This window comes from Lissotriton vulgaris, chromosome 4_1, assembly GCF_964263255.1.
Source record: "Lissotriton vulgaris chromosome 4_1, aLisVul1.2, whole genome shotgun sequence".
Taxonomy (NCBI): Eukaryota; Metazoa; Chordata; class Amphibia; order Caudata; family Salamandridae; genus Lissotriton; species Lissotriton vulgaris.
In genome coordinates, this window is record NC_141691.1 from 482311224 (window position 1) to 482325933 (window position 14710).

The following is a 14710-nucleotide window of genomic DNA, read 5'->3' on the forward strand; positions in this document are numbered from 1 at the left end:
TTACTTACCTGCAATTATCCATATGCCGGTTTTTAGCAACCTCCACCCTGCCCCTCCCCCTCCCCACCCTCCTGCCCCACCGTAACTCCCTCCACGAGCCGTCGCTGCTGGCCTGGCAGGTTGTTGGCAGTTCATGCACCCCTCATCCCCTGTAAGGATGGTAAATCATGGAGACCACACCTTGGAATTTCTATTAGATTCTTTATTCTCACGGAGCGCCGGGAAACACAACTGTTCAGTTTTAACGGTCGGCGTCAATAACCTAAAATGGCCGCCTTCCGTTTCCGCTACTCCCCTTCCTGTTCCGTTTGACGGAACACTAGAACGCTACCACATATCTCCCCCCTTTATGCATATATCACAATAAAGCAAAGTTCTTACTTCCAGTTCATGTTAAAGTCCTTATATTTCTCTGGCACCTTTACTTCCCTTCTGACTCTAGTCTTCACCTTCGCCACTCCGACATTGCTGTTCAGTTCCTTCTCTCCCATGGGCTTCCCTACGCTTCCAAACTCGTTGTCCATAACTTCCTCATTTCCTTCTTCCTTGCACCAGCTCCTCAATCCTTCGTTCACACCTGCTTCGCCTTCGCCATCCTCCACTTGCGGCATTCCTTCTTCTACATTCTCACTTCGCCATCGACTACTTCCTTCTTCTCCATCTTCCACGACGTTCTCTGCTCCATCTTCCACTTCACGTTCCCACTTGATGATTCTGCTGCATCTAGCCATCCTGTCCTGCGACCATACCTTCCCATCGCTGAGCAAGGCTGACCGGGCGTACGGCTGTAGGACTTGCAAGGGTGGTGAGAACTTGCTTTCCCCCTTCTTCTTGAGGACGGCCAGCTTGACTCTCACCCAGTCACCCTTTTCCAGTTCTGCTTCTTTCACGTTGTGATTTCTATTGAAATGTGTTGTGTACACCTCTTGTGCTCTCTTCAAGTTCCTTTTTACCACTGCTGGGGACCACTTGCTCTGTATCACTAACTTCCTCCATGCCACATTGTCCTTGGTAAATGCTTCTCTCCCTCTCAGGACCTTGAAGGGGCTGTATCCTGTGCTCCCCGGCGTGATCCGAAATGCCCAGATCATCCTTTCCAGTTCCTTCTCCCAATCTAGCCCATCGTTGATGGCTGCCTGGATGGTACCCATAATCACGCGATTAAATCGCTCCACTTGGCCATTTCCTGATGGATGATAGATAGGCGTGTGTTTCACTTCTATTCCATTTCTCTCGGTGAAGGCAATCCATTTGGCCGAGGTGAACTGCGGCCCATTGTCGCTGATGATGACTTTCGGGATTCCCTCTCTGATGAAGGTGGCTCGCAGGAAGTTTACCACTGCTTCCGTGTCCATGTTTTCTCTCACCTCTATTTCTGGCCATTTAGAGTATTTGTCGATGAGAGCCACTACATACTTCTGTGTCCCCTCCTTGTTTAGGACGGGCCCCATTATGTCCACTGACAGCATCTCCCAGGGTCCATCTGGTATCGGGAACTTCCCTAGAGGGGGTCTGATCATGCTTTGTGATTTGTCCGCCTTGGCACACGACTCACACAGTCTCACGTGGCGTTCGACCTGCGCATCCATGGCCGGCCACCAGTATGCTTGCCTGGCAAGGGCTTTGGTCTTGGTGATGCCCTGGTGCCCTTTGTGTAATAAAGTCATTAAATGTTCCAGTATGCCTCGGGGTGGTACTACTTTGTCCCCTCTCAACAAGAAAGTGGGATTCTCGGCCAGTGACAGTTCATCCCTCACTTCCCAAAACCTCCGGAGTTCCTCCTTGAGGTGTCTTTTTTCTGGCCATCCATGGATGACGTATCCCTTGATGGCTTCCACGTCACTATCCTCTTTGTACGCCTCTGCCCACTCTTGCACACTTATCACTTTTTCTGTGTCCTGAATTGTGGCGACCACATAGCCTTCCCAATTGGGTTCCTCTTGGCAGCTTGCATCTTCCATGGCTGCCGCCCTGCTAAGGAAGTCCGCCACCTTATTTTGCGGTCCCGGGATGTGTTCCACATCATATGCAAAGTCCAACAGTCGCAGAGTCATTTTCGCGATCCTGGGCGTAGCGTGAGCATGGCCACTCGAGGTTAACACTCGGACTAGGGGCTTGTGGTCCGTTCTCACCAAGAATTTTGCTCCCCACAGGTATTGGCGGAATTTCTCCATGGCCCACACAACTGCCAGCATCTCCTTCTCAATCACGCTAAATTTTTCCTCGTTGGGCGCTAGGGACCTGGATGCGAAGCTGACTGTCACTGTTTCGCCATTCTCTGACCGTTGCATTAAGACTGCCCCTAGGCCTTTGTCACTTGCGTCAGTCGTGAGGATTGACTCTGCACTGGGGTCGAATCCTTGGAGTGGAATGGTGGCACGGCACTCATCTCCCTCTTCAGTGATTCGAACTCGGCCTGTTCCTCCTGGCCCCATTGAAACCTGTTCTTTTCTTTGAGCAGCTGACGTAGGTGATGCGTTTTGGTTGCAAAATGGGGAACAAATTTACTGTAATATTCGGCCATTCCTAGGAACGACCGAACATCTTCTTTCTTGCTCGGGGCGGGGGCATCCTGAATCGCTTTCATGTTGGATGTCTTTGGCTTTATTCCTTCTTCGCTCACCTCATGACCTAAGTACGTGACTGATGTGCAGTTTTTCATTGTGGTCGTGCATGGTCTTCCCCATCACCAAGATATCATCCTGGAAGAACTGTACATCTTGTACGTCCCTGAGTAGTCTGTGCATCATTTTCTGAAAAACGGCAGCCGCCGAGGCAAGGCCAAACGGCATCCGTACAAATTCATAACAGCCGAATGGCGTGATGAACGACGTGAGGTGGCTGCACGAGGGGTGTAGTCTCACTTGGTGGTAGGCCGACGATAGGTCCACGGTGGAGAACCACTTGATGTTTTTTGTCTTCGCTAGCATCTCGTTTATACGAGGCAGGGGAAACTTGTCGATGATTATATTTTTGTTTAGTTCTCTAAGGTCCACGCACAGCCGGACTTTTCCATTCGGTTTCTGGGCCACCACCAGGGGAGAAAGCCATTCAGCACTTTCTATGGCTCTGATTACGCCTTCCTTTTCTAGCCTGTCCAGTTCCTGTTGTACCGCTTCCCTGCTCCGGAATGGGATGTTCCTCACTTTGTGCACCACAGGGGTTGCCCCCTCCCTCAGCTTTATCAGGTGCTTGTATCTCGCTAGTTCCCCAATCTGGCCGTTGAAGACTTTGGGGTATGCTCGTTTCCACGATTCGGCGTCATCTCTCCTGTCCATATCCATCAGTAGGATCTTCTCGATGCCTCCAGGGTTAAGTTGTATCCCTAAGGCACCTTGGTCTTTCCAACTCAGAACCGAGGGGCCTTTCTCCGCAATGTATAACTTGCACATGGCCTGTCGGCCTCTGAACTCAAACGACAAGGGACAATACCCTAACATCGGGATCTTCTGTCCTGTGTAAGTGACGGGTCGCAAGTCCATGGGGTGCAGATTCTCACCATGCTTTGATACGAATCTCTCTTCCCATACTTTCCTTTGTATGATGGAGATGGGGGCACCGCTGTCTGCTATCATCTCCAACGGTATACCTCCGATGTGCATGTCCAACCTGGGTTTGTCGGTGCCCGACCCATCCAACTCTAACACCTGGACGTCTATGTATAGGATTTCTTCCAAGTCATCTGTTTCCTCCGATCTGGTTGTTTTGTCCTGTTGTTCTTGGTCCACATACTTGACTGATGTTTCCTTGGTTTTGCGGCGGCATACCTTTTTGTAATGCCCGAACACTCCACAATACGAGCATTTTGCCCGGAACGCAGGGCACATTTTGTCATTCCCTAAGTGCGTCGTACTCCCGCATCTGTAGCAGCTTTGACGTCCCCCTTTGTTCGCTCTCTGGTCTGCTGGATTGGGGTGTTCAGGACGTCTTCCTTCTTGATATCTCTGCGGTTCTCTCTGCTTGGGACGCTCTCCCTTTCCTTGCGTTGATATCTTGCATATTGTTTGCGTCCCTCCCGTTTCCTTCTTGGCCGCCTGGGCACACCGTTTCGACAGTTCGACCTTCTTGACCATTGCCCAAATTTCCTTGAGGGGGGCATCTCCATTGACCCATAGCTTCTCTTGGACATGGGTGCTTGACGTGTGCATGATAATTTGGTCTCTAATCAGGTCATCATGTAGCGCGCCGAACTTGCACGTGAGTGCCAGTTTCTGCAGGGCTACAACATATTCATCCACCGTCTCATTACTCTTCTGTTTCCTCTGGAAGAAGTTGTAGCGGTCAATCGCAACACACACAACAGGTCTGAAATGCGCGTCTAGATCAGCAATTGCGTGGCTAAACACGTCAGTGTCTGTGGCATCTCTCTCTATTTTGACAATGGTGTCGTAGATCCTTATCCCCTCTGGGCCCAGATTATGCAACAGAATTTTTTTCCTTCTCTTGCTGGAGTATGGTGCACCCGCCTCTTCTTCCAACGCGTCGAGGTAATTGAGGAAGTACCTCTTCCAGTCATCCCATAGCCTCTCCGGTTCCCCCGAATTGGTCAGGAAGGGAACCAGTTGCGTGAGGGACGACGACTGCACCGCCATGTTGTTGGTCCTCCGCCTGGTGGGCTGGATGGGGACTGCTCTTCCCGGGGGACTACCTGGCGTGGGCTGCACCGCTGCGTCCCTTGCTTCAAGGTCACCGTCACTGTCTTTCTCTAGCGGGGCGTGCGCGGGTGCTGGCAGTGCCTGTGGGCCCTCTTCTCCCTCAGGGTGAGTTATGTTCGGCCCCCTTTCGCCTGCACGCTGTTCCGCCAGTTTGACAGACGTAGCCTCTCTCCGCGGTCCCTATGCCTCCACAGGCACGTGTCTGGGCACCTCACCGCGTGGGCCTCTCACTTTCACCTCCGCCCCGCGTGGCGCCTGGTGGGGACCTGGTGGACGGGTGGACTTAACCCCTTGACGCCCAGGACAGGTGGACGCCTGCAGGCCTACCTCCTCTAGTAGTGCTCCTGCAGTGCACGGCAGTCTTTGTTTTCGCGCCGTCCTGCGCCTGTTGTGGTCCTCTGCCACGCTCCGTGGATCGGTTGGGCTGAATGTCACCGCTCCCGGTGCAGCACGCCGTCTGTGGGTTGGGCTTTATGCCTGAAGCCTCGTCGCCATTGTAAGGATGGTAAATCATGGAGACCACACCTTGGAATTTCTATTAGATTCTTTATTCTCACGGAGCGCCGGGAAACACAGCTGTTCAGTTTTAACGGTCGGCGCCAATAACCTAAAATGGCCGCCTTCCGTTTCCGCTACTCCCCTTCCTGTTCCGTCTGATGGAACACTAGAACGCTACCACACCCCCTTGTGACAGCCCGGGCTGAAACAGCCCCCCCCCCCAAGTACTTCGCAGGTCTTTAAAAGACGATTCCCTTGTTAATGCCGCTTTGTTGGTTTTTCACCCCTTCGAGAGCCCCTGCATCTCCACTCTTTGCTGGAAGAATTGGCACTTTACACAATACCAAGCCCTGTCAGCTGAAACCCCCGAGGAATCGGGTTTTTGCTGGTAGGAATCGGGAGGCGGGAGACTAGCCTTCAAATCGGTAGTCTCACGCCTGAATCGGGAGGGTTGGCATGTCTGGTTGGTGACAAGATTTTGAGGAGCAAAAACCAGGACAGGTCAGACATAGAAGTAGGACTTAAGCCTTTAGTCTTATTTCTATATGTAGACTGTCTCGTTTTTAGGTCTCGACTATTCTATCCCGTAAGCGATCAATAGACAAGAGTATAGTAGGCAAACCAAGCTCTGAAACCATTGCGGATTGCGTCCAGTTCATGTGGTGCACTCGTGTGGAACGCGCGTCCACATCAAATCCATCAGCCTCCCTCCCACAGGCATCTGAAGCTTCGCCCAGCGGGCGCTCGGCCTCAGGCATTCAAGCGTGAAGCTTCCCCAGCGCGCGTTCTGCCTCACTTCTCCTCCCCCCTAATTCACCCCTGCTGTTGCTTCCCGGCCGCTTTTAATTTAATTATTCCCTTGTTCTCAAATGTCCTTGCTTTCGTAATGTAGGCTTATAGGTGTGTTGTGCTTTTTAATAAAAGGGCACTCAGTTACATTGAAAAAAGCCACTTGGAAAATATGAAACGGTAAATGTTGCTGGTAACTTTAATTTGTATCAGTAAACAATCTGTTTTGTAGAGAATGCTTTAAAAAAAAATAGTTATTGTAATCTCCTTCGTTTGTTTGCAGCGTGGGCTCCTGGCTTCGTGTTTCAGGCTAACTTTGGAGGTGCCATGGTGTGCTTTTCTTTGCTGAAATCTTTTATTAAGCTAAAGCTATCTAGGCATCGTGATACGTATTTTGAGTGAAAGCAGTATTTTATTTTGATAGTGTTGCGTCAAAACTTGGCTAGGCCAGCGTTCTAAATTGTGAGTAATTCCGCCCTGAGGCTAATTGAACCGCACAGCGCATTATTTACTAGGGCCATATCGTCCATTTCCCCTGCACTATGCCACCCCTCCCCCACCAAGTTTGAGAGGTAGGGAGCTGAAACATGAACATAGTACAGAATCGGGGTTACTGCACCCGATTTGTGCACATTTTATCTCTTTCCGACCCCCGATCGACTTGCATGTATTATCTGGCAAAATGTGCACATTTTAATTCCACGATCGAGCGCAAGCACTCTGTGCATTACTGCATTCACCCCTGAAGCAGCAACTGTACAGTGTACACATGCACACGCTCCTCAGATGAAACAAACCTGTAGGTGTATGGAGTTAAGGACATGAACAGGCATTAGATACTGAAGTGCTAAACGTGCACATACGTTGCAGTGCAGAAATATGACCTAGCATTGGTTTTTATAGCAGCATAGACGTAGAATAAAGATCATGCATAGGCCTCCATTTTTTCTGTATGTGCCCTTTCACATACCCTTTATCTATATTTTTTAATTACCACTCCAAGCGCATACACCATCTTGGTAACCCATTCACACCTATAGGTCACCATGCTGGGACCACCATAGTAAGTGAGCTGACTGCCCGCTCACTCCGGTGCACTTCACTGCACCACGGAACAGCACTCTCCAGTTCCCCCCATGCTTGAGACCAAGTTGTAATTTCGGGCTAGTCCCGCCTTGCCTGTAGACACCCCCCTCACCCTCACCCCCTCACGTCCGTTTCCCCTGCACTCCGCCACCCCTCCCCCACCAAGTTTGAGAGGTAGGGAGCTGAAACATAAGCATAGTACAGAATCGGGGTTACTGCACCCGATTTGTGCACATTTTACCTCTTTCGGACCCCCGATCGACTTGCATGTATTATCTGGCAAAATGTGCACATTTTAATTCCACGATCGGGCGTGTGGAACGCGCGTCCACATCAAACCCATCAGCCTCCCTCCCACAGGCATCTGACGCTTCCCCCAGCTTGCGCTCGGCCTCAGGCATTCAAGCGTGAAGCTTCCCCAGCGCGCGCTCTGCCTCACTTCTCCTCCCCCCTAATTCACCCCTGCTGTTGCTTCCCAGTCGCTTTTAATTTCATTATTCCCTTGTTCTCAAATGTCCTTGTTTTCGTAATGTAGACTTATAGGTGTGGTGTGCTGTTTAATAAAACTGCACTCAGTTACATTGAAAAAAGCCCCTTGGAAAATAATAAACGGTAAATGCTGCTGGTAACTTTAATTTGTATCAGTAAACAATCTGTTTTGTAGAGAATGCTTTTAAAAAAAAATAGTTATTGTAATCTCCTTCGTTTGTTTGCAGCGTGGGCTCCTGGCTTCGTGTTTCAGGCTAACTATGGAGGTGCCATGGTGTGCTTTTCTTTGCTGAAATCTTTTATTAAGCTAAAGCTATCTAGGCATCGTGATACGTATTTTGAGTGAAAGCAGTATTTTATTTTGATAGCGTTACGTCAAAACTTGGCTTGGCCAGCGTTCTAAATTGTGAGTAATTCCACCCTGAGGCTAACTGAACCGCACAGCGCATTATTTACTAGGGCCATATCGTCCGTTTCCCCTGGACTCCGCCACCCCTCCCCCACCAAGTTTGAGAGTTAGGGAGCTAAAACATGAACATAGTACAGAATCGTGGTTACTGCACCCGATTTGTGCACATTTTACCTCTTTCCGACCCCCGATCGACTTGCATGTATTATTTGACAAATTGTGCACATTTTAATTCAACGATCGGGCGCAAGCACTCTGTACATTACTGCATTCACCCCTGAAGAAGCAACTGTACAGTGTACACATGCACACGCTCCTCAGATGACACAAACATGTAGGTGTATGGAGTTAAGGACATGAACAGGCATTAGAGACTGAAGTGCTAAACGTGCACATACGTTGCAGTGCAGAAATATGACCTAGCATTGGTTGTTATAGCAGCATAGACTTAGAATAAAGATCATGCATAGGCCTCCATTTTTTCTGTATGTGCCCTTTCACATACGTTTTATCTATATTTTTTAATTACCACTCCAAGCGCATGTACCATCTTGGTAACCCATTCACACCTATAGGTCACCATGCTGGGACCACCATAGTAAGTGAGCTGACTGCCCGCTCACTCCGGTGCACTTCACTGCACCACAGAACAGCACTCTCCAGTTCCCCCCAAGCTCGGGACCAATTTGTAATTTCGGGCTAGTCCCGCCTTGCCTGTACACACCCCCCTCACCCTCACATCCCCCTCACCCTCACTCACCCTCTCACCCACCCTCACCCACCCTTTCACCCTCACACACCCACTCACCCTCACAACCCTCTCACCCTCACTCACCCTCACCCACTCACACCCCCACACCCTCACCCTCACACTCCCTCACACCCCCTCACCCTGACACACCCCCTCACACTCACCGTCACACACCCCCTCACCCTCTCTCACCCACCCTCACCCACCCTCTCACCTTCACACACCCTTTCACCTTCTCTCACCCTCACACACACTCACCCACCCTCACACACACCCTCACCCTCTCACACCCCCACACACCCTGAGACCCCCACACCCCCTCACCCTCACACCCTCACACACCCTCTCTTACCCCCTCACCCCTCACCCTCACCACACCACCACACCATCACCCTCACATACCCTCACTCACCCTCACACTCTCTCACCCTCACACACACTCTAACCCTGATACACACTCTCACCCTGATACACACTCTCACCCTCACACACCCTCTCACCCTCACACCCTCTCACCCCCTCACTCCCTAACGTGACGCCTCACACTGCTGCACGCCACACACTGCTGCACACCACACACTGCTGAATGCTGCACACTGCTGCATTACTCATACTACTGCATGCTGCACACTGCTGCACGCCTCACACTGCTGCACGCCTCACACTGCTTCACGCCTCACACTGCTGCATTGCTCACACTGCTGCACGCCGCACACTGCTGCACGCCACACACTGCTGCACGCCACACACTGCTGCACGCCTCACACTGCTGCACACCTCACAATGCTGCACACCACACACTGCTACACGCCACACACTGCTACACGCCACACACTGCTGCACGCCTCACACTGCTGCCCTCTTCACACTGCTGAACGCCACACAACACCACCACATCACTCAGGGACACCACCATATCACTCTAGGACACCACCACATCACTATAGGACACCCCCACATAACTATAGGACACCATCACATCACTATAGAACACCGCCGCATCACTCTGGGACACCACCACACCACTCTGGGACACCACCACACCACTCTGGGACACCACCACATCACTATAGGACACCATCACATCACTATAGGATCTACCTACTTCTTCATATGATTTTTCAATAATTCTTGCAAGCTCATATGGTTGGTCTGTTATATCTGTTTCTTTTAACTTTTGGCGGATTGCCACAGATGCTGCTTCACCTTTAATGTTAGCTAATAATATAGCTGAGACCTGTTTGAAATCTTTCAGTAATTTCATACCTAGATTTAAGGCCGGTTCTGGACCGTATTCATTTTGAATCTGTCTCAGAACGTCTGGTATTACCGCCATGGATGGTACACCATGTGTTTTTTTGTGTAGATTGAATCAAAGACTGTGCCCCAAGTGACACAGTCCTCCACATGTGGTGCTATCCCCATTGGTATACAGATTGTCAGAATTCTGTGTTTCTCATGAGGTGTACTATCAGGGAATACTGCCTTAATTTGAGTAATTTTTGTGCTAACCAAAACGGAATTTGTTCCCTTTTGGCAGGCAATTTACCAATGACTGATTGTATAGTCTGTGGTGTGATTTTGTTTGTGTTCCCCTGGTGAGGGGTGTGCTGTGGAATCCTTACAGTAGGTTGGACTGTTAAGGTCCGCATGACATATTGAACCAATTGTCCATGTATTTTAAATAACTGTTTCAGCTGAGCTAACATTTCTCGACCTGTCATATTGTCTATATCAGGATGTGGTGTATAGCTGGCTAGTACCAGCCATGTAGCTCCTGGTCTACCTAGTGGACCGAGCCTGGTAATGTGATTTTGATGTTGTAGGGCGCTTTTAAACCAGAGCTGGTGCTCTTGGTAAGTTAATGGAATTTCAATGTCCTCGTAAGGAACGTATTCCTCTGGAGGTTCCTCTACTTTGTAGTAGTGGAACTCGTGTGTTCCTCCATCTGCTGGAAGAAAGTGAATCCATGAATAGAATACCTCTGTTTGCCGATATTCATGTGCCTCTATAACAAAGATTACTTTACCACCTCTCGATGATACTTCATTATTTATGAGTTTGTAAGTTATGGTTTTCTTACATTTACCGGGATGATTATAACATCTGGGTCATTCTGTAGCCTATTTCTGTCATCTGAAACTGCTTGTGCTGCTGCCACAGCTAATTATTCGTCACTAATCATTATTTTACTGACTGAAAAGTTTGGAGAACAGGTTTCAAGGAAACAAAGATTAGGTGCACAATATTTTGGAACACTGTATCCTTCAACGTTGAACAAACCAAAAACGAATACATAGGATTTTTCGTCCTACTCAACTTTGGCGGATATTAGCCTTTCACCCACTCCAGACGTCTATTGGAGTATTTACGGGAGAAAGGGGTCTATGGGAAAAGCACGACTGAGCTACTCTAGTATCTAGCCTTAAATTATCGCCTTACGAAACGTTGGGCGCCATGTAGTGTAGTTCCTATATTCCCAATAAGCTCTGCGCATCGGAATAACATATTCTATAGTTTAGACGTAGGACTGAGGTCGACTATGTCTCTATCGTATATATTAAACTTAATTGTGAGTGCCAGCTAGCTCAGAGGTCACTAGAAACTTTCTCGAATTCACAAGAAGGGATTAGTTTCGGATAACCGCATAAACATGACAACTTTGTTTCCCAAGAATAAGAAATCAATCTCTAGAGTCGCGGAAACAATAGATAGCTATTTTACTCAATCGTGCATGCTATGTTTCACCAGAGGTGCTGAGAAAATAGAGAGACAGGCGTTTTCAATAAAAAGTAATTATTGAACAGTCTTCTTTCTCAAGCATAAGAAATGTACTGCTACAATCCTAAAACTGGTTATAAAGTACAAGGTATATAATACGATAAGTATTATAAAGTAGTACTGTAATAGCATGATATGGTTTCTAAGCCATAAAATACCCCAAAAACATACAGTGATAAAATAATGACTAAAAGTACTCAACTGGTGCTTCTAAAATACGCCTACCCTGGTGTACCTAACCTAAGTCTAGTACAAGGAAAGAAGCAAGTGAGGTGTAGCTTAAGTTTAGTATTCTTTGCCAAGAATCTATTCCAAGAATTTTCTTAGGGTCTAAACAGCTCCGTACCTTAGTTTAGAATGAAGGAGGTCTTGTATCTCTCTCTCAAGACTCGATTTCCCACCAACCCGCAAGGGTTGCCTGGAAACACTGGAGCTGGATTTCTCGGCAGGAGAAAAGACAGCGTCTCTCAGTGCGTCAGGTGGAGGGTCGGCTTCCTTCGGCACTTGCTGCTGCAAGGCATCGGGCAAGTAGTTAGTCGATCTGCTCCAAACCACTGTGTATTTGTCTGGACAAATCTAGGCATATTTATACTTTGAAGGTGCAGAGTTTGACGTATGATTGGACTTAATAACATCATTAAAGACTCAGTTCTTCGAAAACTCCATGATTTCCTAGATAAATTAGTATTCAGGCAAGGGGAAGTCCCTAGCTGCTGAAGGTGGGTTTCCCTAAGAAATCGTTGTTGATTCTTGGAACTTAGTGGAAGTAGCCATGCCGTATTTGGGCTGCATAAGCTCAGTCTAAATATGGTAATTATTTCTATGCCTATATAAGGATCGGGTAATTTATACCTATATAAGGGCATGAATCGGGAAAATTACACTAGGGTCCTAGATTCATGTACAACAAGGGAAATGAGACACACTATTCAAATACTGGAAGCAATAGGCCTCGCTCCTGCCATTGACCTAGGCCTAATAGTTGACCAGTTGGACCCTGAAAAAACAATGCTTTTACAGAACAGAGTGGCCCTCAGCTATATCTTCACTGCTAAAGGAGGGCGATTTCTTTGTAGCACCTTCAGCATGTTTCAGTCTCATCGCTAACACCCCCTCAATATTCATGAACAGATAAATCACATCAAGGGTAATGTAAAGAGATTACAGGAAATGGAAAGTGGCTTTAAAAGAAGTGCTTTCTGGTCTTCGATAGCTGGAACATTTGGGAAATGAAGAACATTGAAATAATTATAGCAGTGATTCCAATAGTGTTAACACTTTATGTTTTGATTAATTAGGTGGGTTTGTGCATCATGTTCTTGTATTAATAAATGCATTGTACATGCTTATCCACTTGAGACAGTAAAAGATGATGATAAAAAATGCTTTTTTATCATCATTTTTTTTTAAAATGAAGTGATTAGGCCACCTGCTACTAAGATGTTGTACGTTTTTCACCTCACAGTGAAAAAGGGAGCTCGGAAAACAGAACATTTTTTATAAACCTGTCTGTTTGTATTAACAATTACTAGTTTGATTTTATACCTGCTTCAAGAACACTAACACCTTAGCAGTATTACACATTTACACATATTTTAAATGCACTACCATTTTGTTATTCCATGTTGTACACTGAACATTTAGCCTAACTAATCCTAACTTCATTCTGAAGTTGGTACTGCAAAACAGGAACAGCAGAAAGAAATGAAGTCATCTGTTTTACATTAGCTTACTGCAGCATCTTCAAGGTCCTCTCACACTTTATTCACAAGACCTTGGCACCTGCTCATCAGTGCCTCTGTAGTTTCCATTTTACCACGTTCCTCCATTCATTTGTTTGCATTAAGACAAAGTGTATAAATGTAGAGCATAAATGTGCTGTGGTTTAGCATTGCAGACACAAACTGACAAGAGAGCAAGCAGCAGTGTGTTGTGTTCCTTTCCTATAGAATAGAGTACAGGAGGGCTAGATCCAAGCCAGTTTATAAAGATAATCAACATGGAAATAATATCCATATAAATGATTTGCATATGTAATTATAAGCCAGTCCTGGGCTCATCCCTCTTCGGGTTCCTTAATGTTTTGCTTTCACAGTTTATTCGTTCATTTGCCTGGAAGGGTGCAGGAAATCATCATATAAAACATGGTATGCCCAAAATTTTTAATGTCAATATTTGTATTTCCTAGTCATTTTCATACTTGGTCCAAGACACTGAAAAAGTTTACATCTAACATTTACAGTATATTACACAACAGAACCAAAATGTAAATAAAGAAAAAAGCAATATTTAAAATGGAACCATTGTTATGAAACAATAACCAAAACATACAATTTAGATATGTCTTTAAGATAGTTAATACAGTTGAAAGTGAAACCAATACAGGTAGGGCATTCCAAAGCTTTGGTTTTAACCTGTTAAAAATGCAAGAATGTAATAGGTACAGATAGGAGGAAGGACTGTCATGAGTACAGGGCACAAAGGAAAGAGAATAATAATGAGAGAGTTAGATGGTATAAAATGTAGCACCTGTAACACAATTAAACTAAAGCAAAACTGGCATGTTAGGTCGAAATTGAAGCAATGGAAACTGGAAAAGATCCTAAACAGCAGAATAAAGAATCATCTTCAATGGAATCATAGTTTAGGCAGGATGACCAACACAGAGCAAGAAGGAATCAGCACTACTGATGAGATGCCTTTAAATGAGAAATTAAGTGGAAGAAAAAGTTAATAGCTGTCTATTCACGACCAGAAGCCCCCTGCCATATTCCAGGCATCACCCGATTCAACCTCAATGTCAGCAACAAAAACTCTCCCCGAAACTTCCAATGCCTATGAAACTTACAGACCTTAAGTCCTCACCCAACCTAACCAAGACAAAAATCAACACCATCCTATGATAGCACAGTTGGCAAAATCATTCAAAATAGAAACAGAAGGAGGTGGGCTTTCAATGTTCGTCTAGTATGATGGTAATCTGACAGCACACAAATGACCCAGTTGATAACTAAAATACGCATTGGGGGTGGTCTAAATTCAGGAGAAGCTTCATCTCAAGCAAGAACAAACCATATACGAAAAAGGAATTAATAACAAAGATTCCAAATCTTCATTGCCAAGCCAAAGAAACTCTTCACCTCAATTTAGAGCTTTTCAGTGCCCACTTACATCAAAGCCTTTACTCCTTTTCAAGACCCCATGCTGCAACCTAAACTACCTCTTAATTGTGAAGGTTCAAAGGCCCCAAAT